At 46.6% G+C, this 27,100-nt stretch overlaps 1 protein-coding gene across 1 annotated transcript in view; it reads right to left on the bottom strand.

The window, feature by feature from the left end:
- Positions 1–27,100, bottom strand: part of LOC119655721 (exostosin-1) — a 265,040-nt gene that overhangs the window by 53,855 nt on the left and 184,085 nt on the right. The window lies entirely within an intron of this gene.

Below are 27,100 nucleotides of genomic sequence, written 5' to 3'. Positions count from 1 at the left end.
CCTCGGTGAGATCCACACTGGACGCACCAGATTATTCTGTCAGCGGTTATGCGCGTAAGAAGCGTAAGACCAACACTGTGGTGGCCAGCATTTTATTCTGTTCCGTACTAGGGCCTACATTAACGCGTCCCGCGAGAATTAGAACCGGTGTGCCGGGAGGTGATCAAATCAATGAGAGAGATCTCAAGGAAGCTGGTCCCTCCCATAGGAATACGGACACAATGCGGGAAGGGAGAGGACGTATGCGCAAGCTACAGCCTCAGTTCTGACCGCTGCTGTGGGAGTTTCTTCCGAGAATGGTAAAATGCCAGAGGGACAATTTACCATCCTCCGAGAATGTCTATGGGAAAAAATACTAGAGCCCGGAACGAAACCAAGATTTAACAACCAAGGTTTTGGCGATGGGCTTCTCCATTTGGAATGCACTGATGAGGCTGCCTTAAAGTGGCTCTAGAGGGAAACGAATTCTGGAAACGGCGGCGAGAACAGGACTGGTAGTTCTAAACACCGGATCCACTCCAGGCTGCGAGGTAAGATTCCAGACGTAACCTTCGCGTTGGAATCACTGGTGTCGCTGGTGGACGGGTGGCGAGTTCTGGAAGACTTCTCGGCAAGCGACCATCAATACATTGCCTTCGAAGTGGTTTTACACAAACTCTCGATATGTGCCACCCCGGCACTCTTTTTGTGCATGGAACGTTGCGAAAGTGAACAACGGGAGGTTTGTCGAAACTCTTAGAATAGGTGGGACCGCGCTGGAGGGTAGTCCTGGGGGTGGTGGCGCTGCAGCCGACACTGTCGTAAATTCAGTTATGAACCTAATAATGACGGCCAGTGGAGCCTCCATGTCCAGGAGGGCATCGACACGTCACAAACTTTCTATGTACTGGTGGACGGTGGAAATTGCAGAGCTCCAGAAGGAGTGTCATAGGCCCCGCGCTTTACACAATGACGGAGTACAAATCAGCCAAAAGGAGAATCTGCAGCGCAATAAACAAGAGCAAAGCTCGCTGCTGGTAGGATCTGGCCAACGAGGTGAATGGGGACCCGTAGGGACTCGGTTACAAACTGGTAACCCGAAAAATCAGGACTCTGCGGAAACCCTGTTTACTTAAGGCCGAGAAGAGACCGTATTTTACGGGCATTATTCCCTGCGTGGTCCGGATAGCTGAGTGGTTAGAGCGCAAGGGTATCGTACGGAAGGTCGCGGTTCAAATCTCGCTGGTGGCAGTGGAATTTGTATCGTGATTTGACGTCGGATACCAGTCGACTCAGCTGTGAATGAGTACCTGAGTCAAATCAGGGTAATAATCTCGGGCGAGCGCAATACTGACCACATTGCCTCCTAGTGTACCGGTACGGTCTTGAATGAAGTGCTCTAACACACTTCAAGGCCCTGATCCAACATGGATTGTTGCGCCAACGATTATTATTATTATTATTCCCTGCGCACCCTGCGCAGTCCACTTTTCTTTACAAAAGAGTTGGAACAGACAGTCCTCTCTATGAAAAACAAAAAGGCCCCAGCACCCGATGATATTCCAGTAGAGGTATACAAACTGGTATTTCAACACCGCCGCATTCAACGCTTGCCTGAAAGAGGATATGTTCCTTTCTCGTCGCAAGATTGCGAAGCTTGTGCCGATCAGCAAAGGGAAAGGCGACCCCGAGTTGCCGTCTTCATACCGCCCACTATATACGCTTGACACTGCTGGAAAGTGCTCGAAGAGCTCATCAGAAGCGATACGCGCTGCCGAAAATTTAGCTCCACGTCAGTTCGGTTTTAGAGCAGGGAGATCTACAGATGATTCTGTCATGCAAGTCGTGGATGCCGTTCGACGAGCGGAGGCACATAGCCACCGAAGTTGACGCGTGGTGCTCCTCGTAACGCTTGATGTCAGAAACGCCTTTAATTCCGTACGGATATTGAGGGACTATTTGAGGAACCGCCCCGTGCTTTATGAAAAGCTAGAGGGTCAGAGGAGGATGGAGGTCACATCAGAGGTAGCACAAGGATCTATTCTAGGGCCGGATCTCTGGAACGCTTTCCATGACTCATAGCAGACTCAACATAGCAGAAGAGTCGCACCTGGTCGGTTATGCAGATGATGTCGCGACGTTTGTTGCTGGACGCACTGTTGAACAGGCGCAAAGGAGACTCGGATGCGATGAGTAAGCGTATGGATGACTTCTCATGGTTTCAAACTTGCACTAGAAACAAGTCGGGAAACCGGAAGCTAGACGCTTCAGGTATGAAAGGTTTTGTGTATTTGTTTTATAAAATATGCATATATTATGTGAAAATAGCCACTTTCAAGTGATATCTACATTCATAGTCTTGAATTTGCAGAGGAGCGCAGATTTGACCTAGTATAACTTTGTTAGTAATAGTGCGATTTTCCCCAAATTTAGCAAGATCATGATCTATACTGTAGCCTACATTGCTGCAAAATTTTGTGATTCTAGGGTGAACTCAAGGGGGGTTTTCCTGTCAATTACTAAAAATTATAGTAAAATACTATTATTAACTTTATTTGAACAGGTATCGATATGGAGGGTATTTCGGAGCCTAGGTACCATATGGTGGCAGCCCCCTGATTTTTTCCAGATTTTTCGGTTGGGTAGTTCCTGAGAATGGATTCGTTAAAAAAATGACCACTTTCAACCCCCCGCACTCCCCACCTTTTCAGCAAAAGTCAAAACTAATACCGGCATTGAAAAGTACTAACCGAGACCTTTAATTTGATACCCCACATGACTATATTTGATGAAAAAAAAATTTACACCCCCCTTTTGCATGTATGGGGACCCCCCCTTAAATTCGTCGTAAGAGAATGTAACTCACTATATGCGTGAGCGTTCACAGTTCCCACCTTTCCACCAAATTTGGTGTCAATCGCTCTAACCGTCTCTGAGAAAAATGCGTGTGACGGACAGACAGACAGACAGACGGTAAACCGATTTTAATAAGGTTTTGTTTTACAAACAAAACCTTAAAAACCGAAGTAGTCATCCTGACTAAAAAGAGAATTCCGATCTTGCGTCCCGTTCGGCAAGTCGCTAATCGAGTTGGGCAGACTCTTGACTCAAAGATGAACTTTTTTGAGCAAATCAAAGCAGCAGCAAACAAGGCTTCAGTTGGAGTTTCGGCGTTAAGTAGGCTAATGGCAAATATTGGGGGTCCTATGTCTAACAAGCGACGTCCCCTGATGAATTCAACGCAGTCTGCCCTGCTCTACGGTGCAGAGGTATCGACTGGCGCTCTTGGCAAGGAGGTACATCATAAGCGTCTCACGCAAGTACAGAGATGGGGAGCTTTGCGGGTGTCGTCTGCGTACCGCACTGTCTCTGAAACTGCCGGAATGGTGATCGCGGGAGTGATTCCCGTTGCCCTTCTTGCTAAGGAGTGTTATGCGCAAGGGAGAAGGGCCAAGGGAGATGGTTGTTGGTGAAGAACGGTAACGCATCATAGACGAGTGCCAACTCTCTTGACAAAATGAAACTAAAGGCTGAAAAAAAATGGCTCCAGTGGGTAATCCCGGCTTTGAGTTCTGGCGGTCGGCCCAAGTTTCGGAACTCACAGCGGGAATGCAAGAAACTCGTTAGATGTTCGAAACGAGACTCCTTTAGAGCGTACTGTGAGGAACTGGAAGGCAAAAGAGAGACTTCAAGGCTGTGCAGAACCCTTAAAAGGGATGAGTTGGCCAAGTTGGACTCCTTTAGAAAACCCGATTGTAATTTTGCGAGCTTCAGACTGGAATCAGAGCAGACCCTCCTGGAAGTACATCATCCGAGAGAAGGGATGAGGGAAGTAGTAGGGAGAGAGTTGACCGTTCTTGCAACCCCTCCAATACGCAAGTGTTGCAAGGTGAACGGGAACACTGCGAAAGTGGTTGTTACCTATGCAAAGGTGAGAGCTGCCATACTGTCCTTTGAATGTTTTAAAGCACATGGCATGGATGGCATCTATCCAGCAATGCTAAAGAGGCAATTACTGAGAAAGATTTTTCTAGCAAGTCTTTCTTCGGACTATGTGCCTACCTCTTGACAGAAGGTTAAGATAGTCTTCATACTGAAGTCTGGCAAATATGACTATTCCAATCCAAAGAACTTCAGACAGATCAGCTTGATTTCATTCGTGCTGAAAAGTTTAGAGACACTGGTTGAGCATCACATTCCATTCCATGGAATATCTGGGAGTTATTTTAGACAGGAAGCTTTTTGTCACAGAACATTGGAAGAGTTACTGGGAGTACTGAATCCAGTTCTTACAATGCCTTCCGATTCTCGGGTCCCCATATATCTGTTTGGTAGAAGATATGAAGCTATCCTGAAGCGTAGGAAATCTCAGAGGAATGCGTGATGGGATATACGAAAGTCTTCTACAACGATGGCTCAAAAACAGAACAGAGCTCTGGAGCAGGAGTCTACCTCTCGAATAAAAACGAGAAGTGGGTTTTTTCTCTGGGACAATATGGAACGGTTTCTCAAGCTGAAGTATATGCGATCCTAACGGCGGCAAGAGGGTTGGGGGTCAATCAGTACACTGCAGGATAGACTGACGCGGAATATAGCTCCCTGAGGTCAACCTATCTCTATCTGAGGGTGAGCTGTCTCTCCTCTAAAGTGATGTGTCGCTTTTCAGGGGCCAAGCGTCTACCAAGATCGTTAGTGAATGGTGATAGCCACACCCTGTATGGGATGACCCTACTATTAACAAAATGTTACGGATCTAGACTGGGGAGTCGAAAAATACCTCCCCCAATCCAGGGTGTCATGCGAACCGTGCCCATTGGATAGTTTGCTGTCGGCGGTAATTGACTGTATTTGAACGAAGCCTCACTGATACCTGGTCGTCTCAGTGAGTAAGTTAGACCTTACCGTGCTACGGGGAGCTATAGTACGGCGGACCTCCTAACCCCCATACTCGTGGGAATCAAATAAGCAATAAAGAAAAAAAAAAAACGAAAACCAATAAAGCGGGGACCCGTACCGCACACAAATTGGTTAATCAGGTGGAGGCACACCTCCGAAATAGTGAAAGCAAGGTGATTACACACAAGAAGGGAGAAGTTGGGACGTCAAGCTGTGGATCTAAGGTTAACATTGGTATACTGCGTGGACAACAAACGGCCTTCTCAAAAAGCAGGGACCAGTAAAAGCACGTCTTAGATAAATATATCAGACGTCAGGAAGGAGACAGGTCTCAGTGGCGCAGATGCTAAATGGTACTTACGCTACCAAAAGGAAGTCCTGAAACCAGAAGAGGCCCTTAAGAAGGCTCAGAATAGACCTAGGCCATCTTTACCGGAGCCGAGAAAGCGGGGAGCAGCAGAGATTAGCCCGCATGAAGGGAATGCTCCCAAAAAAAATCCGCCCCTGAACCCAAGCGGGGACAAAACCCGGGCAGGTTAAGGGTGAAGGCAGGACTCAAGAAGCCCGCCATTAGCTATGCTAGTGCGGTTAAAGGCATTCCACCGGTCACACTGCCAAAAATGTTCCCCGAGCAAATACTCACTCGAGTGGAGTAGGAAACCATCGAAGACCTTATCGTCAGGCAGATGTGCAAGGGATGGACTTTGAAACTTGTGTTCACCGGGACACGCAATCGACCAGGTCTTATATTGGTGGACTGTGCAACGGAAAACACTGCAAAGGCGATTAGGACCATAGTTCCCAAATTGCCAGGCTAGGAAGGGGCAGAACTGTCAAAAGTGCTGAGGATGATGTATCAAGAGCACGCATGTTGAAAGTTTTTCTCTCGAAAGCCGCGGAAAATCTCATGGGCCTCCTAATCGCTCAGAATGAGAGTCTACATACACGATTATGGAGAGTCTTCAGAAGCAAGATGGAGGGAAATGGTAAACTCCTCACAATCGGGGTAGATGATCGATCGCTGCAGGCATTCAATATCGGAGTTGCCAAATCAACCATTGAATTGGCAACATACCTGTGCTTCTGCACAGGGAAAAGCCGAGGAAAGGCACCTCAGAGGAGACACCGAGTGAAAAGCATACCGAGATCCCCGAAGAACTCTCGAAAGCCATAGAGGCGGAAAGGACTGGGTCAACCAGGGAAGTAGACCTGCTGCTTAGACCCAGGACTTCTGGGACTCACTGTGGACAGTGACAGGTAGGAACGCACCATGTCGGAGGAGGAGGGCGATACTCCGACAGTGGAGAAGAGCTCCAAACAATAACGGAGCCAATGGCTAGCTCTAAGATAGCCCGGATAGGTAATTATCAGGGTAAGCTCCAAGGAGAACATTGGAGTAGCGCTGGCCCAGGAGTCCTGGGTGTACTGGCGGCAGGTTCGCGGTCTGCAAGGAGGTAATTTGGGACTCCTCTTGTGAAAAACCAGGAGCTTGCATAATTCTTAAACGTAATTTTAAATATATATGCCTTTCAGAGTTCCTTGTGGCTATCCAAGTGTCACTGGAAGTCGGGAGGAGCACTCGGGAGGCAGTTGTCGCATCGGGGTACTTTCCAGGAGACGAAATCCGGGCTCCACAGGAACAAGTCGCTAAACTGGTGAAGCATTGTGGGAAGAGCGCGTTACCACTTCTCCTCGACTGCGAAGTCAATGTCCATCACGAAGTCTGAGGAAGCAGCGACACCAATCAAAGAGGTGAGTACTTTGGATACTTTGGCTCCAGGCCATGCTGGGTTGAAAGGCAACGAGATAGCGGACGAACTAGCCCAGAAGGAAGCAGGGACGACTTTACACGGGCCAGAACCCTTCTGTGGAATCGGAAATGGTTTCATGGCTATGAAATTAAGAAATGAAGAGGAACAGTTAAGAGAACTATACTGGGCGGGCCTACCAGGAATGGAGCAATCCAGGGTGCTTATAGGGGGATAGGAACCCATGCGCACAAAGGATTGCTTAAAACTCACCAAAAAGAACCTCCGAATCATAGTGTGAATTCTCACTGGTCACCGTCGGTTAAACTATTACCTAGGGAAGCTAGGGATATCTACGGACACTGCCTGCACGTTTTGTGCGGAGTATGATTTATTTATTTATTTAATTAACGGACAACAAACAGAATTCCAATTAATTATTGTCCTCAGGAGGAGGAGGAGAAAGCAAAAAACTTATCCTACGTTTAAAACTACTTAAAGTAGGGAAGTTAAAAGGACCAAGCTGTTGTGCATTATAGTTCCGGCAAAGCCTGGGAATCGGGGAATGAAAATAGATTCCGAGCTGCGAAGGGCACGTTGAAAATATCTGCATTACGTGTGTTATAAGACGCAGGACGGCAGGTGATCTCGTCAGCGGCGGAGCAGTCCATCAGGCCCGAGGAAAGTTTAAAGAATGTGCATAGATCCAGATAGGATCTAAGCTGTTGTAGGAAGGGAAGGTTTAGAAAGCGGAGGCGGGAGGGGTAATCCAAACGAGGGAAGCTTTTCTTAAAGAAGAGAGAACGGGTGAATTTACGTTGCACATTTTCAAGGGCAAGACAATCACAGTTACGAGTGGGTGACCAGATCACGGAGCAATACTCGAGGGTATTCCTCACAAGGGAATTGAAGAGAGCTAAGGAGGGTTGGATGGAGTCAAAATCAGAGGAGGAGCGAAGAATAAAGCCTGACAATTTTGCTGCTCGATTGATGACATCGAGGCAGTGGAGCTTATTGTCGAAAGTGACTCCGAGGTCTTGAGCGGAATTTAAGCAGAATAAGGAATGTCCGTTAAGCGAGTAGGAGAAAGGAGTGAGTGAGGATTTTAGGGAGTAGCACATAGAGTGACACTATCTGACGTTTAGCGCTAAACCATTAGTCGAACCAGAGTGTCCAGGTTATTTTGAAGGGAAACACAGTCCATAGGCGACGATATAGCGGAAAACAGCTTAAGGTCGTCTGCATAGAGCAAACAGGGACAAGTAAGGAGGGGAGGAAAATAAAAATAGCAAAGGACCCAAAATAGACCCCTGTAGAACGCCAGAAGAGAAGGAGAAGGAGCGGGAAGTACAGCCGTCAAAAGAGACGCGGCAGGATCGGTTGGAAAGGTAAGAGGCAAGCCATAAAACAAGTGGTTTGGGAACGTTTAGGGACGAGTTTGGATAGAAGTATCTTGTGATTTACAGTGTCGAAGGCTTTCGCGAAGTCAGTGTAAATGGTATCCACTTCTTGCCGTGAATTTAGACATTTAGCGACAAAGTTGGTAAAGTCAAGCAGGTTGGAGGCAGTGGACCTACGTTTAACGAAGCCGTGTTGTTCTTTCACTATGTGTTGGCCAAAATGGGCGGACAACCAGTCGCTGACATATCTTTCCAGGATTTTGGAACAGGAGGAGAGGAGGGAAATGGGACGGTAATTCTCGGCAAGCGAACGATCGCCACTTTTGTGAATGGGGATAATGAGAGCCTCTTTCCATAAGCTGAGAAAATGATTCTCTTCAAGGCTTTTGTTGCAAATAAGAGATAGGGGAAGGGAGATGGACTTACCAGTTTTGAGCAAAAAGTGGTTTGAAAGACCATCGTAGCCAGGTCCGAAATTGGCATCAAGTTCGCCAATGAGGTATTCCACAAGGATTGGGGTAAGAAGGGGAATGGTAGGCAATGCGGGGCAGGCTGCATCTACTATCGGGAGGGATTCGGAGGAAGGGGGAGGAACATAGATTGACGAAAAGTAGCGGCAGAGTAAATCACAAGATAGTTGGGAGGAGTTAGCTGAGAAGCCAGAGAATTTAATGGACGGAGGGGATAACTGGGCAGGGCAGCGGGAGTTGCGAATGTGAGACCAGAAAGGTTTCAGATTTCCGCGCTTTAGTGAGTCTTCCACGCTGGACAAATATTCGTTTCTGGACTTACGTATTAAGGATTTGACCGAGGAACGAAGGGATTTGAAAAAAACTAAGTCAGCAACGTTTCTAGAATACAGGAACTTCTTTCTCGCAGTCTGTTTTTGACATAGTTTTTTTGTGAATTTCAGTGGTGAACCAGACGGGGTAAGAGCGTAAGCACTTAGGAGAGGAGGGAACGTAACAAGGAAGATCAGATAAAATGGTATAGAAAGTGTTGAGTGCTTGGTCACATGTAAATGGAGAGAGCAGGGGGACCCAGTTGATTGACGCCAGGGCTGAGTTCAGACCTTCGACGTTCGTCTTACGAAAGTTGAACTTGGTAGGCTTGCGAGCGACAGGACATCGAACTCGAGAGCAGGATGATGGGCGTCAGGGGCAACGTAAGACGGAGCATGAAGGGATTGGGAAAGGTAACGTACAGGAAGTGTAGAGAGGACAAGGTTAAGAGTGCGATCTAAGAGGTTTCTAGAAAGGTTAAATTGGAGGGCCCCACATATGTACATGAAAGTGGATAGAGGGGTGGGTCGAGTTATTAGGGAGGGAGGGAAGGCCAGGAGAGCATAGGAACATTAAAGTCGCCACAGAGGATGAAAGGAAGTGAGGGAAACAAAACGGTTAGGGCCTCTGATAATCTGTCGAAGAAATCCTTGTACAGAGAAGGCGGGCTTAGGCAGGGAAAATATACACACGATATGATAAAGGGACATACATTTGGCGGAAGGACACGTATGGTAACAGAATCGTAGGAGGAGGAGGAGGAGGAAAAGATAATTTCGACACGGAGAGGGGACTTAACAGCTATTAGGGCACCTCCGCCAGTTGTCTTGCCAAGCGCAACGCAGTCTCTGTCACAACGAAAGACAGGGTAACCTTCGAGGAGCTCAGAATCTAAAATCCTGTCATCCAGCCAGGTTTCAGAAATGCAGATGACATGATGTTGGAATACTAAGGCAGACAGTTTGAAATCCGACAGCTTGGTCCTTAGACCCCTTACATTTTGATAAAATAGCGTATAGTTATTGGAATCATTCAAGTTCGGCGAGGCAGGCGGGCTGGAAATTTTCACGAAGCTTAGACCTCTGATAAGGCCTAACGAAGACCCCCTGTGGCCAAAAGGAGGTTTGGACGATAGCATCGAAGTCATGGGGATATGTCACTTTGAAGGAAGCTATCACTCGGTCAGGAGAGCCATCCTTCGTCAGCTTCACACAGGAAAGAGGTGACAAAGTTGAGTTGCTTTTGCTTCTGATATAGGCCAGAATTTCGTCGGGCGTAGTGAAGTACGCTAGCCTTGACACGAACAGCTGTTTCGGTGGCGAGGCGACGTTCAGTTGGCGGCCGCTCGGACGACATGAGGCCTGCGGTTCAGCGGTGGCGGGCGTCGATGATACACAGGAGGAAGCGTGCGGTGGTGCTAATGTAGCGACTGTAGGATAAACGCCAGAACTTCATAGCGCATCCGATGTTGCATAGGGAACTTGTCCCTCGGATGGAGGATTTTTCAGTAGGGTAGCGGACGTCATCGGGTTGATACCATCTTTTATGGACACACTGGAATAGAACGAGGCAGATTGAGGCAGAGAATTAGAATTAGTCGACCAGAGCGTAAAGTAGATCGAAGCATCTTGGAGAACACTTAATACCAGGTGCAAAGTTGAAAGATCTGGAAGTAGGGAATATATTAAAGATCCTGACGGTTATAGGCTTGCTTGAGATGCTATGATTAATAGGTATACTATAACCCGCGAAAGGGGCACAACGTTTCTTTAAGGACGCGTTGCGACTTTCCCAGAACAGAATAATAATAAAGGACGGCAAACTGGGTGATTGACGAGCGGTTGAAGGGCAGACGCGTCGCAATATGCAGTGATAGCCAGGTTGCATTGAGGACGCTGAGTAGTCCTTTGATCACCTCGAAAATCATTCAGGAAAGCAGAAACCATTTGAACTCTATCTCTAGATTCAATACGGTGGAACTACTTTAGGTACCTGGTCACTGTAGTGTAGAAAGAAATGAAATCTTGAATGGTTTAGCGAAAGAGGGTTCTATCTCCCCCATGCCAGGACCAGAACCAGCAATTGGAGTATTGGTAACATTGGCTGAGGCTGTCTTCGAAAACTGGGAACAAGCTTCCCACAATGACAGATGGAAGATTCTAAATGCTGCTAGACACACCAAACTTTTCCCGTCAGAAACGAACATGGCTACCGCAAAGTTTATCCTGTCGAAAAGCAGGAGGACTGGCAGCAGTATTGTAGGCATTCTGACAGGCCATAGTTCACTAGCTGGACATATGTTCAGAATAGGAATTATTCAAGATAATACGCGCCCCCCCTGTAATGAGGAAGCGGAATCCAAGGAGCATTTCCTTTGTGAATACCCTGCTTATGGACGCATCAGGGATCAGGTCTTTTGTGTCGATGTTCTCCAGTTGCGGCGGGTAGTATCGCATGCACTAACGGAAATCCTGCGATACGTTAACGAATCCGGGATAGTTCCTTAGATGGGGATGTCGAGTACAATGGGCCACCACGGCCTGATTGCTGAGGAGTTATAGCTAGCCCTCCCCCCTCCCACAGAGCACCAAGAGGAAATTAGATAGCTGTATGCACACAATTTAGGGAAACCAAAAATCTTCTCAAAAGAAAGGAATGGCAAAACCTGCAGCATCGTTTGCTTCCCTCATGAATGTTTTATAGAACATTATCGTCTTGATACCATTTCGCAACAGTTTCTTTTACCTTAATGGGTTTCATTTCCTTTCTTTACAATGGGACAATGTAAAACTACCCCAAGGATGTGAATTGCATACAGACCGACTACGCAGAAGGAAAAACTTCTTTACCTGTGAAACCTCCAGCCGGAAGTAATCTATACTTAGATGGGATTTTCCCACATTTTGTTTTCCAGGAAAGTGCCCGGTAGCGCATTCTTTGCCTGAACCCATTTCTGCTTTTCGGTGACGCAATTCTCCTGAGGATTTAAAAAATACATTTTCATTAACCGATACACATTCTACGTACTTTATTCCATTAAAAAATGTTCTAGTTCAAGTGTCCTTGATAAAAAGGAAGAGACAGATGGGTGGTGCTCGGGCCGGGAACAGCAAGGAGTTCACGACAAAGCAAGAGGAATTATAGAGGATCGCTGACACGCGTACTCTCCCTTCCCTATCGCTTCTTCTGTAGCCTTGAGACAGCCAACACAAATCTAATTTACCTTTGTCGCTGCTCCTCCTGCTCTTTCGCGACAATGCGTCTTTCACAAAGAAAATTGGCAATGCCACTCTGCCCGGGTTCCCTGGCTTCCTCCACTATTCGACTGGCTTTGCCAGCGGCATTCCTGGTAGACATTCAACAGAAATCCACTTTTTGTGAATGCTATATCGCCTTAAGCGAGAGCCAGATTGTTTTTGTGTTTACTATAAATAACGGTAAAAGTATCTAGAAAGGATGTCTAAACAATAGTTGCAATAGTGACGTATAGGATGGAGGGAGCATAGGAATCGAGCAGAACGTTTCGGATATTGTACTATCAACGACAGGAATCTCCCTCTTAAGATATTCCAGACATGGCATGGACTAATAGACGGAAAGCAGAACAACAACAAGGACATGCTCTAAAAGGATGTCTGAATTTCCACCAGGTTCGAGTCAAAGTCTTTCCTTTCGGCGAAGGAAGTATTCAGGATAGCATGTGGGGAGGAGCAGGGGCGAGGGAGTGTGTTCTATGTATTGTTGCTGTACAAGGTAGGGACATAAAGGTCCGGGAGCTATGAACTCATAATTTCCTCTCGAGAGGAAATAATTGCGAGGCCCGCAGGACTTGGCAGGTCCGTTGTTTACAATTTGTTACGCATATTTTAATTTTGCAGTAGGAATTAATCAGAAGACACCACTCCCTTTAATATGAAGGATCATACACTTCCGGTTTCCTTGGTACACAGTTAAGAATTTGGCAAGTCAATTCGTATATTTTCTGTTTAGGTCTTTAGGGGGTGGTATTGAAATGACACAACCAATTAAATTTTAATCGCAGTTTATGGGACTTCCTATCAGGACCGGGAAAAGCCATTTTTACTGAGGAACTTCTAAGGAAAAATATGACCTTCGAATTCTAAGGCAGACTTAGATATGCACTGAAATTTTCTAATGAATTTTTAGTTGCCAACTTTTGAGGATATTATTTACTGAATAAGGATTACCTTTGACAGTTTTCCTTCATTTTGAAAAGCGTTTAAGAGCAGGAATCTATTTTGTGCCCGCAAAGTCCACTCTACAGGCTGCGGCAGCATAACTTCCTTTTTTAAAATGCGCGCCACTCAGTTAGTTGATGTCATAGCGGAGCGCTAGTGGTCTCGTTCAAGAGGGGATACTGTAAAGTTTTGTCCCGACACGGTTCAGTCGCCATCATGCGTTGGAATAGTGAGGAGCGTGCCTTTGCCGTTGAGGTTTACTTTTCAAGTGGATGTTCGGTTATTGCAACACAGCGTGCATTTCGGAATCGCTTTAATTTAGCCCCGTTGGCTCCCGTTCCAGACCGCAAATCAATTGTTACATGGGTCACTACATTCAGACAAACTGCAAGTGCGACAAAAGGAAGAACTGGAGTCCCTCGGCCCGTTAGATCACCTGAGAACATTGAAGCAGTGAGAGCGTCAATGTTGCGATCGCCACGGCGTTCTGCGCGCAAACACGTATCTGCCCTTGGACTATCCGATCGTTCTGTGAGAAGAATTCTTCGTGATGATCTTCATTTTCATCCCTATAAGATGGCGATAGTGCAGGAACTTTCAGAACATGACTTCAATTCTCGGATGAACGCGTGTGAGCTTCTTCTTGATGTCGTTCCCGAGGGTGCTATTGTTTTTTTTAGCGATGAAGCCCATTTTCATTTGTGTGGGTCGGTTAACAAACAAAACATGCGCTACTGGGCTGACACCAACCCTCGAGAATTGCATCAAAAGCCTTTGCATTCACCCAAAGTCACAGTGTGGTGTGCAATTTCCTCAGCTGGGATTATTGGTCCCTGGTTTTTTGAGGAAAATGAGGTTACAGTGACAGTGAATTCGGACCGGTATGTAAACATGCTACAGAATTTTTTTTTCCCACGACTAAAAAATTTGGATTTGGGGGACACTTGGTTCCAACAAGACGGTGCAACAGCACACACTTCAAGAGCATCGATGGCTGTTTTGAAGAACCACTTTCCAGAGCACCTTATCTCCCGATCTGTCCCCTTGTGATTTTTTTCTATGGGGTTTTTTGAAATCCCGTGTTTATGTGAACCGTCCAAGAACCCTACAAGATTTGAAGACCAACATCCAAGAAGAAATTGCCAACATAACACCTGCTATGCTAACAAGAGTCATGACAAACGCCAGAAATCGGTTTACGCAATGTATGGAGAATGGGGGACGTCAACTCCGCCATGCTATTAACATAGTATGCTGGTCCCAAGCCCAGGTAAAGGAGGAGGGTTTGAGGCAATGTACTCTGTACTATCCTCAGTAAAACAAAAATAAAATGCTGAGATCAGGGAAAGAGATAAATAGAGTACGGTTGGAGTTAATCTACTAAGCTAAATCCTACCTGATCTCTCTTGGTGACAGGCCCCGCGACAGGTCGACCAAGAAAATGCATACAATGTCGTTACAAACATGATGATCGGATTGAGTCACAAGCCTCGAAGAAATGCTAGGGCGTCCACCTCAGTCGACGCGGCAGGACGGGCCCCGGTCCTGTCGAGAAATGGGCAAGGGTTCTTGACGCATGGACCGCGTCAGGACGTAAGCAAGTTAGTCCGCACACAACGAACAAAACAAATACGTGTCTGCACGCTAAATGTTGGTACCCTAACTGGAAAGACGGAGGAACTCGCAAGGGCCCTTCGGAAAAGGTGCATTGACATCTGCGCTCTGCAAGAAACCAGATGGTCTGGTGCCAAAAGCTGCGACATTGAACGCGAACGCGGTAAAAATGGCTACAAACTTCTCTATTTTGGTAACCCACACACTCAATATGGTGTTGGTATTGCCATCTCAGAGGGTTTCCGTGATGCCATTAAAGAAGTCGAACGATTTGATGATCGGCTGATGAAGCTCACTACTATATCAGCTGATGGCACTATTCACTTCTTCACCGCGTACGCATCACAGACAGGTCGACCTGATGCTGAGAAAGATGCCTTCTGGCAACTTCTCGATGAAAAGACTTGTCACGTGCCTGCTGACGATTACATAATCATTCCCGGCGACCTTAATGGTCATGTGTGTAAAAAGGCAGACGGTAACAGGTGCCATGGGGGAAAGGGGTTCGGAGCGCGCAATGGTGAGCGTATAATCGATTTTGCGGACACCCATGACCTTGTACTTATGAATACATGGTTCATCAAACGATTGTCTCATCTTCCCACATTTTATAGTGGGAACAGTAAAACGCAAATCGACTATATTCTCATAAGACGCCAACATTTTACCACTGTCACTGATTGCAAAGTCGTTCCCTATGAGACCATCGCACCTCAACATCGGCCGTTGATTGCCGTCCTGCGAATTAAGCCACCGATAAAACAGCGTGAGGAACGCACTGGCCCGCCGCGCATTAAATGGTGGCGATTTGGTGAGAAGAAAGAAGAAACGGTCTCACTCATACGATTGCCAACCATTACGAATATGGAAGAATCATGGAACCAAATGAAAGACACGATCCACAAAGCGGCCTCTGCAACCCTCGGGGTCACCAAGCCAGGTAAACGGTACATCAACCGAGATACTTGGCTTTGGAATGATGATGTTGAAATAAAGGTCCGTGAAAAGAAACGCCTCTACCACAAATTTCTCGACGATAAAACGCCTGCTAATTGGCAAATTTATAAGAATGCCAACCGGGAAGCAAAGAAAACGGTCGCTGTCAACCAAGCGAACCATTTCAAAAATCTTTACGATAAACTGGACACTCGGGATGGCGAGAGAGATCTGTATCGACTTGCTAAAAGCCGTAATGAACGCACACAGGATATTGAACACTTCTGTTGCGTTAATGACAAGAACGGTACTTTGCTTACCAACCGTCGAGCCGCAACGGATAGATGGCGAGAATACTTCGAGCAGATTTCAACTGAAGAATTTGCTCATCCTCCACTTCCACAATCATTGCCGACATTTGGAGCAGTTCCACCAGTCAGCGCAACTGAAGTCGAGGAGGCAATAAAACAAATGAAATCGGGGAAAGCAACAGGACCTGACGACATCGCATCTGAACTCTGGGAAGCGAAGAGCTGGGACCCAACACTGTGGCTCAGTGAATTCTTTAACCGGGTTATTCAGGAAGGGAGAACACCATCTGACTGACAAGAAAGTACCACTGTTCCAATATGGAAAAAGAAAGGTAATCCAGCAGAATGTTCAAATTATCGTCCGATCCGGTTACTTTCCCATACCATGAAGATTTTTGAACGCATTCTTGACAACCGTATTCGCGAAATCGTTGAAATAACCGTGAATCAAGCCGGATTTGTCAAGAACTGCGGAACTACTGACGCAATACACGCTGCGCGGTTACTCATGGAGAAACACCGTGAGAAGCATCGCCCTCTTTACATTGCCTTTCTGGATCTAGAGAAAGTGTTTGACCGTATACCACACAAACTCAGCTGGTATGCTTTACGACAACACTTCGTGCCAGAAGAACTCGTGCGCTGGGTTCAATTGCTTTACCACGATCCGAAAAGTAAAGTTGGAAGTATGGCGGGTGTATCAAAACCGCTTCGTGTCTTTGTTGGAGTTCATCAAGGAAGTGCCCTCTCACCACTCCTCTTTGTCCTTGTTATGGACACCGTCACACGGGATATCCAACGTCCAGCGCCCTAGACACTGCTTTCTGCAGATGATGTTTTGCTAGCATCTGATAGCAAAAATGATCTCGAACAACTTGTTCAAAAATGGAATGATCGCCTCATGCAACACGGTCTCAGATTGAATTTAAACAAAACTGAATTTTTGACGACCGATCCCCATGAAACAGTCACAATCCCTGTCAGGAGCAGTAACCTGTCCAGAACTGAGCGATTTAAATACCTCGGGTCACCGCTATCAGCTAGTGGAGAACTGTGCTATGAAATTGCTTCACGCATTAACGCAACCTGGATGAAGTGGCGTTCCACAAGTAGTGTTCTTTGTGATTGACGTATCAACGAACGTCTCAAATCTAACATTTACCGCAATGTCGTCCGTCCTGACGCTCTCTATGGTTCTGAGTGTAGGCCGACTATAAAAGAAAATGAACGGCGTCTTGCGGTAATGGAGACGAAGATGCTACGTTGGACTAGTGGCATCACACGTTTAGATCACATCCGAAATGAGGATATCCGCGATCGTTATGGGGTTGCACCGATCGTGGAAAAGTTACCAGAGAGGCGTCTTCGATGGTAAGGTCACGCAATTCGTGCAAACGAGAATTCACTTGCAAAGATTGGTCTGAACATCGAAGTCGATGGTAAACGACCAAAAGGCAGACCTAAGCAACGGTGGCTTGATACGCTGGATGGGGATTTGAAAGCCTCAAGATTGCACCCAGATCAGGCATTCGATAGAGCCAAATGGCGAAGCCGATCACGACCAGCCGACCCCGCTTGTGAACGGAACAAAGGCTGAAGAAAAAGAAGAAGATGGAGAATGGGGGACGTCACCTAACAGATTTGATCTTCCAAATAATGTAAATAAAAACTTTAGACATGTAGCAACATTATAAAAAATAAATAAATATTTTCCGATGCATACAATAGTTTTCATTGAGTTTCTTTTATAAGTGACCTTTCCTCTCTATACTGGTGTACCCGACAAACGCAACGAGCATCGACATGTGTGGCAGATAGGTAGGTATCAGTGGTCGCTCCGTGAAGCTCAATTAGCACTGTGCTGCACGGTTTTGATGCCAGAAACTTCTAAGACCATAATTACTGTGATAAGAGCAAAGGCACAGAGTCCAACTGGCTCAGATCTTCAGAGCCAGCTCGTACTATTCACGAAATAAAGCAACTGTCCCACTCTGCAGTTTGAGATCTTTCTGAGCTTAACAAAGAATGGTTTACCCAGTGACCGTAGCCTGCAAATGTCGGATGGTTTCTCGCTTTTCTCCGCAAGTTCGGCAGTGCGAACCATATATATATATATATATATATATACATACGCCAAGTGTTGCGGCATGTTCGCTTATAGGTCAGTACCCATGCGGACCGCCATAATCTCGTATGCATTTGGAGGCGTCTCGCAGAAGGGCGATCGGGTTGTGTTATAGGCGGGCCAAATCCTCCTTCACCTAGGTGGTGTGTGTGCAAATAGATTCCTTCCTTGGTAGTCTCTAGCGGGACATAAGCCGTACCTACCGAAGGAGTGCCAAGAGTAGACTCCGATTGGTCAGTCCCCCTATATTCCTATAGTAGGGAACCCACAGGATGATAGTGGCCTCGAACGTGACGCCAAGACTGTTCAGCGTGTTTCTGCACTTCTCCACTAGCTTGAAGGAGGTCGCCGCTGAGTACAAGACCTTAAGGTCCTTGGCTGTTGGTCATGATGGCTATTTTACTTATTCTATTTAACGGACAATAAACAGAGTAAACTCCAATTACTTATTGCCGTCAGGAGCAGGAGAAAGCAATAATTTTATCCTGTGAAGAAAAAGAAAAGAAAAGAAGTTGAAACGACCAAGCTGTTGTGCGTTGCAACTACGCCAAAGCCTAAAAATCGGGAAATGGAAATAGACTTCGAGCTCTGAGAAGGGCACGTTGATAATGTCTGCGATAAGGTTTTGTGTATTTCTTTTATAAAGAGATTTGAGTGTGCATTTGTCCCATTAGCATGTAGCACGTAAAATATGCATATATTATGTGAAAATTTACACTTTTAAGTGATATTGACATTCATAGTCTTGAACTTTGTTAGTAATGGTGTGATTTTCACCAAAGTTGGCAGAATCATGTTCTATAGTCTGTAGCCTACATTGCTGCAAAATTCTGTGATTCTAGGGTGAACTTAAGGGGGGTTTTCCTGTCAATTACTAAAAATTATAGTAATGTACTATTATTAACTTTATTTGAACTGGTATCGGTATGAAGGGTATTTCGGAGCCTAGGCACCATATAGTGGCAGCCCCCTGATTTTTTTTCAGATTTTTCGGTTGGGTAGTTTCTGAGAATGGGTTCTTTGAAAAAATGATCTCTTTCAACCCCCCGCACTCCCCCACCTTTTCAACAAATATCAGAACTAAGACCGGCTTCGAAAAGTACTAATCGAGACCTTTCATTTGATACCCCACATGACTATATTTGATGAAAAGAAAATTTACACCCCCCTTTTACATGTATGGGGACCCCCCTTAAATTGGACGTAAAAGGATGTAACTCACTATATGCGTGAGCGTTCACAGTTCCCACCTTTCTACCAAATTTGGTGCCAATCGCTACAGCCGTCTCTGAGAAAAATGCATGTGACGGACAGACAGACAGACGGACAGTGAAGCCCATGATGTTTTACGTAGGCACCTGTCGTGAGACTTAAATCCTACGGTCCTCTTCAGACACGGATTGATTTTGTGACCACAACCAGAGCCGCGCTGAAACAAGCAAAAACGGTACCAGTCTATACCAAGTGCATGGCTTAGCATTCATACTGGTGGATGCAAGAATTACCTAAATCTCTACCGAACTATGGAGTACGGGACCCGTGTTGATACGCAACACCACGTCGAGGTCCGAAGGTCTCTTCTCGCTCGAGCATAACCACTACCACCATGAAACTCCCACTAGGGGGGCCAACCGCAAATAACCGAGCTGTCCTCACATACAACAGGAGTTCACCCGAAGTATGTGAGTCCAGGGGCTTTCCCGGTTCCCATGGTACCAGTATACCCCTGGTAAGGTTTCGTGACCAATTTGCCACTTCAGATGAGTCCCCGTGCAGACTCGGGTCTGATCGCCCTGATTAGGCCTTTGGAGCATGCGCCTACTGAATCACGGCCGGCAAACCAAAGTGATTACAGCGTCTCCCGGTGCCACCACTATGGAGGTTCTCCTCGGCCACTTGGTTTTGGTTTGCCCGATAGGGTTGCCGCCCCATCTTCCCCGCCGCCACCTCTGAGCACCAGACAGACGGACAGACAGACAGACAGTAAACCGGTTTTGTGTTTACACAAAACCTTAAAAATGTGCATAAATCCAGATAGGTTTTACGCTGTTGTAGGAACAGGAGGTTCAGAAAGCGGAGCGGGAGCATGAGGGATAGTCCACACAAGGGAAGATTTTCTTAAAGAAAAGGAACAATTTACGTTGTACATTTTCGCTGATAAAAAATAAAAATAATAAAGGACCCAAAGTAGATCCCTGTGGGACGCCAAAGGAGAAGGAGCGAGAAGTGCAACCATCAAAAGAGTCGCGGCAGGATCGATTGGAAAGGTAAGAGGCAAGCCATAAAAAAAGTGGCATGGAAACGCTTAGAGACGAGAGTTTCGATAGAAAGATCTTGTGATTCACAGTATCGAAACATCCAGACTTAAGTAAACTGACAGTACTGCACGCTACAACGTTTTTAATGTGGAGGTCTAGGCAGAGGAGATGTGAGGGTACATTAAGAGCAACTGCCGGACGGCTTCGTCAGGCCAGCATCGAAGATGCTTCGCGATGCTATCTATCGCCTCTCTGGACAACTAACCCCAGACGTTCTCTTGAGCCCGCGAGAAAGGAATAGGTACGCGCCTCTAAAAGTAGCAATACTCAACCGTCTCACGAATTCCTCAGCTACGAAAGCTGCCCACCGAACTGGCCAAAATGAAGTTTTCGGAACGCATCAGGCAGATGCACGCAGGATTGGCAATCAACGATGATGTGATACGGGTCAGGTAATTACACCTATTACTGCAGCCTTTGACTCTGTGACAAAGCAATTAGCAACGCCTTAGCTGGTATCACTAACCATATGATTCGCAGACGCAGAAATGTAGAGCACTTTGCCCCACATACAGGAACAATGATTGAAACTGGTAAGGTAAAGGGTGGCGTTACTGTTTCTTCAGGCTACCGTCTGCATGTATTCGACCGCATGGACTCAAGTTCTGTCATCTCTCTGATTCTTGGCACAGTAGTCAAAAGGGAGCAACTTCAGCGCAAGCCTTTCATTCTTCACTTGATCGATCTTAATGAGATAACTCGGAGGTTGATACACGGCTCTCTTGGAAAAATTCAAGGACGCCTGCTCTCCACAGAGTACACCATCTCGGTTCTGGACCTGCCAGTGCACAATGAGAATCACACTAGCAATCCCCCACTAAAAGTTGTGCATTGTGCCTCGAAGCCGCCAGCAAGCAACTTCAGGATTCACAGGAGTAGGGTATCATTCGGCCATCGCCCAGTCCGTTCCACCTGGAAACACTTAGGATATGCATGTCAAAAAGCAGCTAATGCCACCGCAGAACTTGTAAAAACGTTGTCGAACGTTGGTGGATCAAAACATTGACGGACGTTGCTTCTAGTGAAAGTGCGATTCATTCTGCTCTACACCTCACCTGTGTTAGGGGAGGCACTGGTAAACTTTCAGAGACAGAAGCAATCAAATACAATTTAAAAGCTTAGAGGGTTTGCTGCGCATCTATAACCATCACTGGCACTGGCGGGCATGATTCTGGCGAAGAAAATGAGTAGGATGTATTATGCCAGCGGTGCTCTGAGGTGACGGCGAGGAGAACGGGACAGCAACCCTGTTTGCCAGACCAGAACCAAGTGGACGAGGAGAACCTCCACGGAGTGGCACCGGGAAACGCTGTAATCACTATGAAATGCTGGTCTTGATGCAGTAGGTTAATGTTCCAAGGTTCGGGGGATCAGATCCGAATCTGCACGGAGGCTCATCTGTACTGGCTTCGATCACGAAACTTTACCAGAGGTATACTGGTACCATGGGAACCGAGATAGCCCTCTGAATTTACATGTCTCAGAATTCCTGATTCATGTACTTTCAGCGCGGTTGTAGTTGTTGGCTCCCTAATGGGAGTTTCATGGGGGTTGTCGCTACGTCCAAGCGGATAAAAGACCTTCGGGCCTGAAACGTGATGTTGTGTTTCAACACGAATGCCGTACTCCAAAGTTCGGTAGAGATATAGGAAGATCTTCAGTTTGTGAAGACTGATAAAGTTGCGCTTGTTTCAGAGTTGCTCTGATTGTCGTCACGAAAACAATCCATGTCCTAGGAAGACCATGAGGTTAAGCCAACCCGACAGGTACTCATGTTAAACCACTAAGGACGTAACTATATTATGCGTTGGGCGCCACTTGTAATTAACCTAAGAGAAATAGAATGATCAAACGACCCTCCTGAGTGGCCGCAGAGGGCCTAGAGGGAAGAGCTATCCCAGAAATCTAAAAAGTTTATTTCATTTACCATGAATATACCATGAATTTGAGCTAATTTTTCTTTTATTGGAGGACTTTCTCTGCCTCCTTGACCTCGCAAAACCTTAACAAAGACATCCTCTAAATAATGACCTGACGATGTCAAGGATGGGAGGGCGGCGCCTCAATAACTATTTGAGGCAGAAGAAGCAATGATCGAGACTGTGATCCGTCGTGGATCTTCCTTCTCGATCACGGCTCTCGGGTCCATGTGCGCGGTCGAGCCGTTTATATTTTCTAGGTTTACCTCCTGTTCTGGTTTTTTCATTAGGCGGCCGAACCGGTCCTTTGTTTGTTGTCTATTTTTAGATCCAGTGCGGACCAACGCGTCGATATAGACATGTTAATTTTGTATTAATAACACGTGAGGGATCAAAGCGGTCAAACCCCCAAATTCCTGAGCCTGGCTAGCACAGAGGCGTGCAAGAACGAGTCAACCGAGCACTTTGATGGAGCTTCAGTCTTTCCGGGTGGATCTTCATGGTCAATTTCGCCAACTTTTTATGTTTCTGAGATAGCTCCCCCTCTACTCTTCAGGAGGGTTGTTTGATCCTCCTGTTTCCCTTAGGTTAATTACAGATGTATGGAGGGTCGTACAGAACGCAGGAATGCGGCAAGGTCAGAGCTGTATGATCTCTGATGATGAAGTTGGAGCGAGCCTACAAAGGGTCGTGGACGCACAGGCTAGGCTATGGGTTGAACAGAAACACGATGAGACCAACTACACTACTAGCCTATTCCGCTCGGGGCTTGCTATAGGAAGTATCTGCTTTGGGTTGGATGGTTCCTAGAATTTTTCAGGATGTGGTCGTATGGCGGAGGAATCAAAGCAAGTGGTGCTTCACTGCTAAAGTTTGCAATTGAGAGAATGAATCTTAGCCGAGCGCTCGGAAGGAGCCTGCAGAGATCCAAGGATGAAGGAGTAAGGAGGACGAAAGCGGAAGTAGAGGAAGCATGAGTGCCTAAAAGCAAACTTACTTCGCGAAGTAACAATTAAAAGGTGTTCCCGCTGGGATGGGACTGGACAAACCGAGGGTGGTTTCTAGTGGATGCAAATCCCACAAACGTCCACTATGAGTCTGACGTTCGCGGGTGTCTTTTCTAGGATTTTTTTACCGTGTATCGACTAAAAAATACCGCCAATTGCCCAGAGAAGACAACAATGAATATTCGACCGTCACTTAACCGCCAATGCTGACTTGGCGTGACAGTGTTTGTGCTCTGCTAGGTGAACTTTTTCCGAGGTCCGAGCCTTCGATGTCTCCGGATGGTCACGTCCAGTGTTTGTTTGAATGTTATTTCCCTGCAGTCTGGAAGACTGCCAGGGTGGTTGTGCTCCTGAAGTCGCCAGAGAAGAATAAGAGTAGTCCTCGGTCGTATAGGGCGATATTTCTTCTCCCGGCCCTTGGCAAGGTCCTGGAGAGGATTATGGTCCAGCGACTGGGGGTGAAATCATCCCATCTGGCGTCTGACAGGCAGTATGGCTTCCGCACTGGTAGGTCCACCGACGACGCCTTGATGCATGTTAAGAATTTTGTTGTCCGTTGTCCTCGCAAGTACGTCCTTGGAACCTTTGTTGACTTCAAAGGTGCATTTGACTACCTAAGTTGGTCGTCTGTGTTGTCAAAAATTTGTGAGTGTGACTGCCAGGAATTGGCTCTGTGGAAGAGCTACTTCCATGGCAGAAGAGCATTCGTCCAAGGTGTCAATGAGCGTGTGTGAGTGAATGTTGAGCGCGGCTGCCCGCAGGGATCTATCGCGGGTCCATTTATATGGAACCTGATGATGGACGAACTGTTGGGTGAGCTTTCTTCCTTGGCTGAATGTGTTACCTACGCGGATGATCTCCTCATTCTTGTTGAAGGGAGCAATCGCCTTGAGCTCGAGCAGCAGGCTGGTCCAGTAAAGTCGGTGTCGCGATCTCAACGGAGAAGACCGTTGCGATGACACTTAAAGGCATCCTACGTCGTCCGCCTTGCGTAAAGTTGAACGGAGGGTCTTTAAAGATCCGGCAGAAAGTGACCTACTTGGGAGTCACGATCGCGGAACGCATGTCTTTGGTCGCGCACCTGCGCGAGCTCAAGCCACGGTTGACAAGTTGGTGTGTATGTTGAGGCGAGTGATGAGGTGTGAGTGGGGTCTAAGCAGGAGAGCTGCTAGATCCATTTATGTGGGGCTCTTCCTTGCGTCTTCTACGTATGAGTCCCCTATGTTGTGTGATTTGGCGCTGACGGTAAGGGGCAGGAAGCTGCTCTACGCTTGTCAGCGAGTGGCTTTGTCAGCGTGTCTTCCAGTGTGTCGTACTGTCGCGACCGACGCCATGCAGGTCTTGTTGGGTGTTACTCCTCTTGATCTGGAGGTAGTCCGGCGTGCCACGGCCTACAGGATCAGGAGGGGCATAACTTTGCTGCAAACAGATTTAGTTAGTTGCAACCAAAACGTTATTAGATGAGAGTGTAACATCTAAGTGGCAGCTTAGATGGGATGAATGTGGGAAAGGTCGGGTCACATATAAGTACGTCAGACATGTGTCTGCCAGAGGAAGTTCCGTCGTGGACTTTGGGCTTGAGATGGGCTTCCTCCTGACTGGGCATGGTAGCTTGAATGAGTTCCTCTTCAAGCGCAACCTTGCCTCCAGTCAGGGTTGTGTTTTATGTAAGGCTGACTCGGAGGACTGGCTACATGTTCTCTGTGTCTGTCCAGCGTATAGTGACATACACAATCTAGACGACATGGGCGTTCATGTATTGAACGGTATCTTCGATGTTAGCCAGTGCCTTGCTAGCAGTGGGACGCTTAAACGCGCTAATGCATTCGCGAGTGCTGCCATCCGACGAAGGAGGGAGCTCCTCGACGCTGCTTGTTGTACGCAGAGTTGTAGTTAGCTGGTGAAAGACTCCGTTGCGGTTCTCCGTCTCGGGCTGATTCCAGTTAACCCGTTGGGGAGTTCCGTCCCCACGTACTCGAGGAGGGTGATCAGACCCGAGTCTGCAAGGAACTCATCTGAAGTGGCTCTGCCACGAAGCTTCACCGGAGGTTATCTGGTACCATGGGGGAGTTTCATGGTGGTTGTGGTTATGCCTACATCGCGGGCAGAGCTCCTCGGAGCTCAAGCGTGGAGTTGCGCTGTACAACTCGGGTGCCGTACCCCTTAGTTGCGGCAGAGGTGTTAGATAGGCCTCGCATCCACTGGTATGAATGCTGAGCCTGCACTCAGTATAAACCAGGACCGCTGTGCTTGCATGCGGGGCTCTGATTGCGGTCACAAAATCAATCCGTGTCCGAAGAGGACCGTGGGATTAAGCCTTTTGCCGTCTCCTTGGGGGAAGGCTTACGCAAAGATCTCCAGGTGATCAGGAGATGGCTTCGGAAGCAAGAGATAAAGAGGCATTTTTGGATATAGTTTGAGGATGGTTACTTGAGCTGAGCATTTTGCCCAGGGAGAATTGGTGCTGATAAAGGAAGAAGGTCACGGTGCAAAATATCACTTTTTGAGAGCTTATGACCATTTAAATAAATGAAGACCATTCATTACAATTACCAGGATTGACGAAGAGAAATTTTCATAGCTCATGAGCAAAAGGGACGATGACTGAAGCCCGAACCTTAACCCAAATGAACTCTTCAGCAACATGTTCGCGATATTTTATAATTTCCTTCGTAGGCTTTGGAGCTCCATTAGGTTCACCAAAAATTTCCACCATCCATCGTACATTGTCTCTGCATATCGATTTGGAATTCATTTAAGGCATTCGGAGCGTGCTTCCTGCCCGACGGAAGCCTCTTAATTCCATTAGGATGTTCGCTAATAGATACACGCGTAGAAATCCTATAGGCAAACGGATACCATCTATCTTTCCACTGCGAGCAAGAGACGTGACGTGACGTAAAAAGCCTGGAAATAATAATGTAATAAAACAGACGGTTTTCTTCGTTCTACACAAGGACTCGAATTGAAATATCTCTTTTGTATTGCAGTTTGTATCACTATTTGTTCGCCGAACTTGAACGACGTAGGAAGCAAAATGTTTCTTGTTCTCGTCCATTAATTCCTCGTATTTCTCATCCCGCGCGACTTCCGCCCATTGGCTACACGTCCTTGTCATTCCAGGCCGAGTTCATAACGTGGTAAAAACCTTACACTCAGCTTCCACTTTCCAACTCGTCTAGTTCCAGTTCTGGTTAAGTTCGTTAGGGTTCATTGTTTTTGGTCATAAATTTTCGCTGAAAGTCAGGAGACATGAAGTTTAAGAAGTTTCCCGGTTTCAAGGAAGACGCTAATTAGACTGATGATGCCTCTCAGCTGGTTCTGAAAATTAACAAGGAATAGCACTTGACATTATAATTTGTAAAGAACGCAATTTATCTGGGTTCCACTCAGATTTTTCATGTTCTTATTCGCGTCCCAGTGGAGCCTTTGGAGAAATTTCGTGAGATGGTGGAATTAAACGCAACCACCAAGTTGTTGCTTTCAGTTCTTTTATAGAGCTTCAAGAGGGATGCCATGCCGAAAAGGATGCTTTGGAAGGTTTGATAAGAGGAACTGAATTTAGTTTCGAAACAAGCAGGGAATGCATTAATCATCATTAACGCATTCCGAGTGATAAATAAATGCTTAAGGAAGAGACCGACAAAGGAGGACTCTTTATCCTTCAAGGACAAGTGGAAGTTTGTTACCATCGACAGCTCTGACACCAGCAGCAACTTTGCATGGACATAAACATCCTAGGGTTCCAAAAAGCGGGGTCCTTGCACATATATGACAACATGAAATTAACCTACATCACTGTCACAATCGTATAATATCACATCCATGAAATCAAAAACGGAAATGAAATCGATACGGTGACAGAA

This window comes from Hermetia illucens, chromosome 4, assembly GCF_905115235.1.
Source record: "Hermetia illucens chromosome 4, iHerIll2.2.curated.20191125, whole genome shotgun sequence".
In the NCBI taxonomy this organism is placed as follows: domain Eukaryota; kingdom Metazoa; phylum Arthropoda; class Insecta; order Diptera; family Stratiomyidae; genus Hermetia; species Hermetia illucens.
The sequence above is the reverse complement of the archived record's forward strand: the minus strand, read 5'-3'. Positions and strand labels throughout refer to the sequence as shown.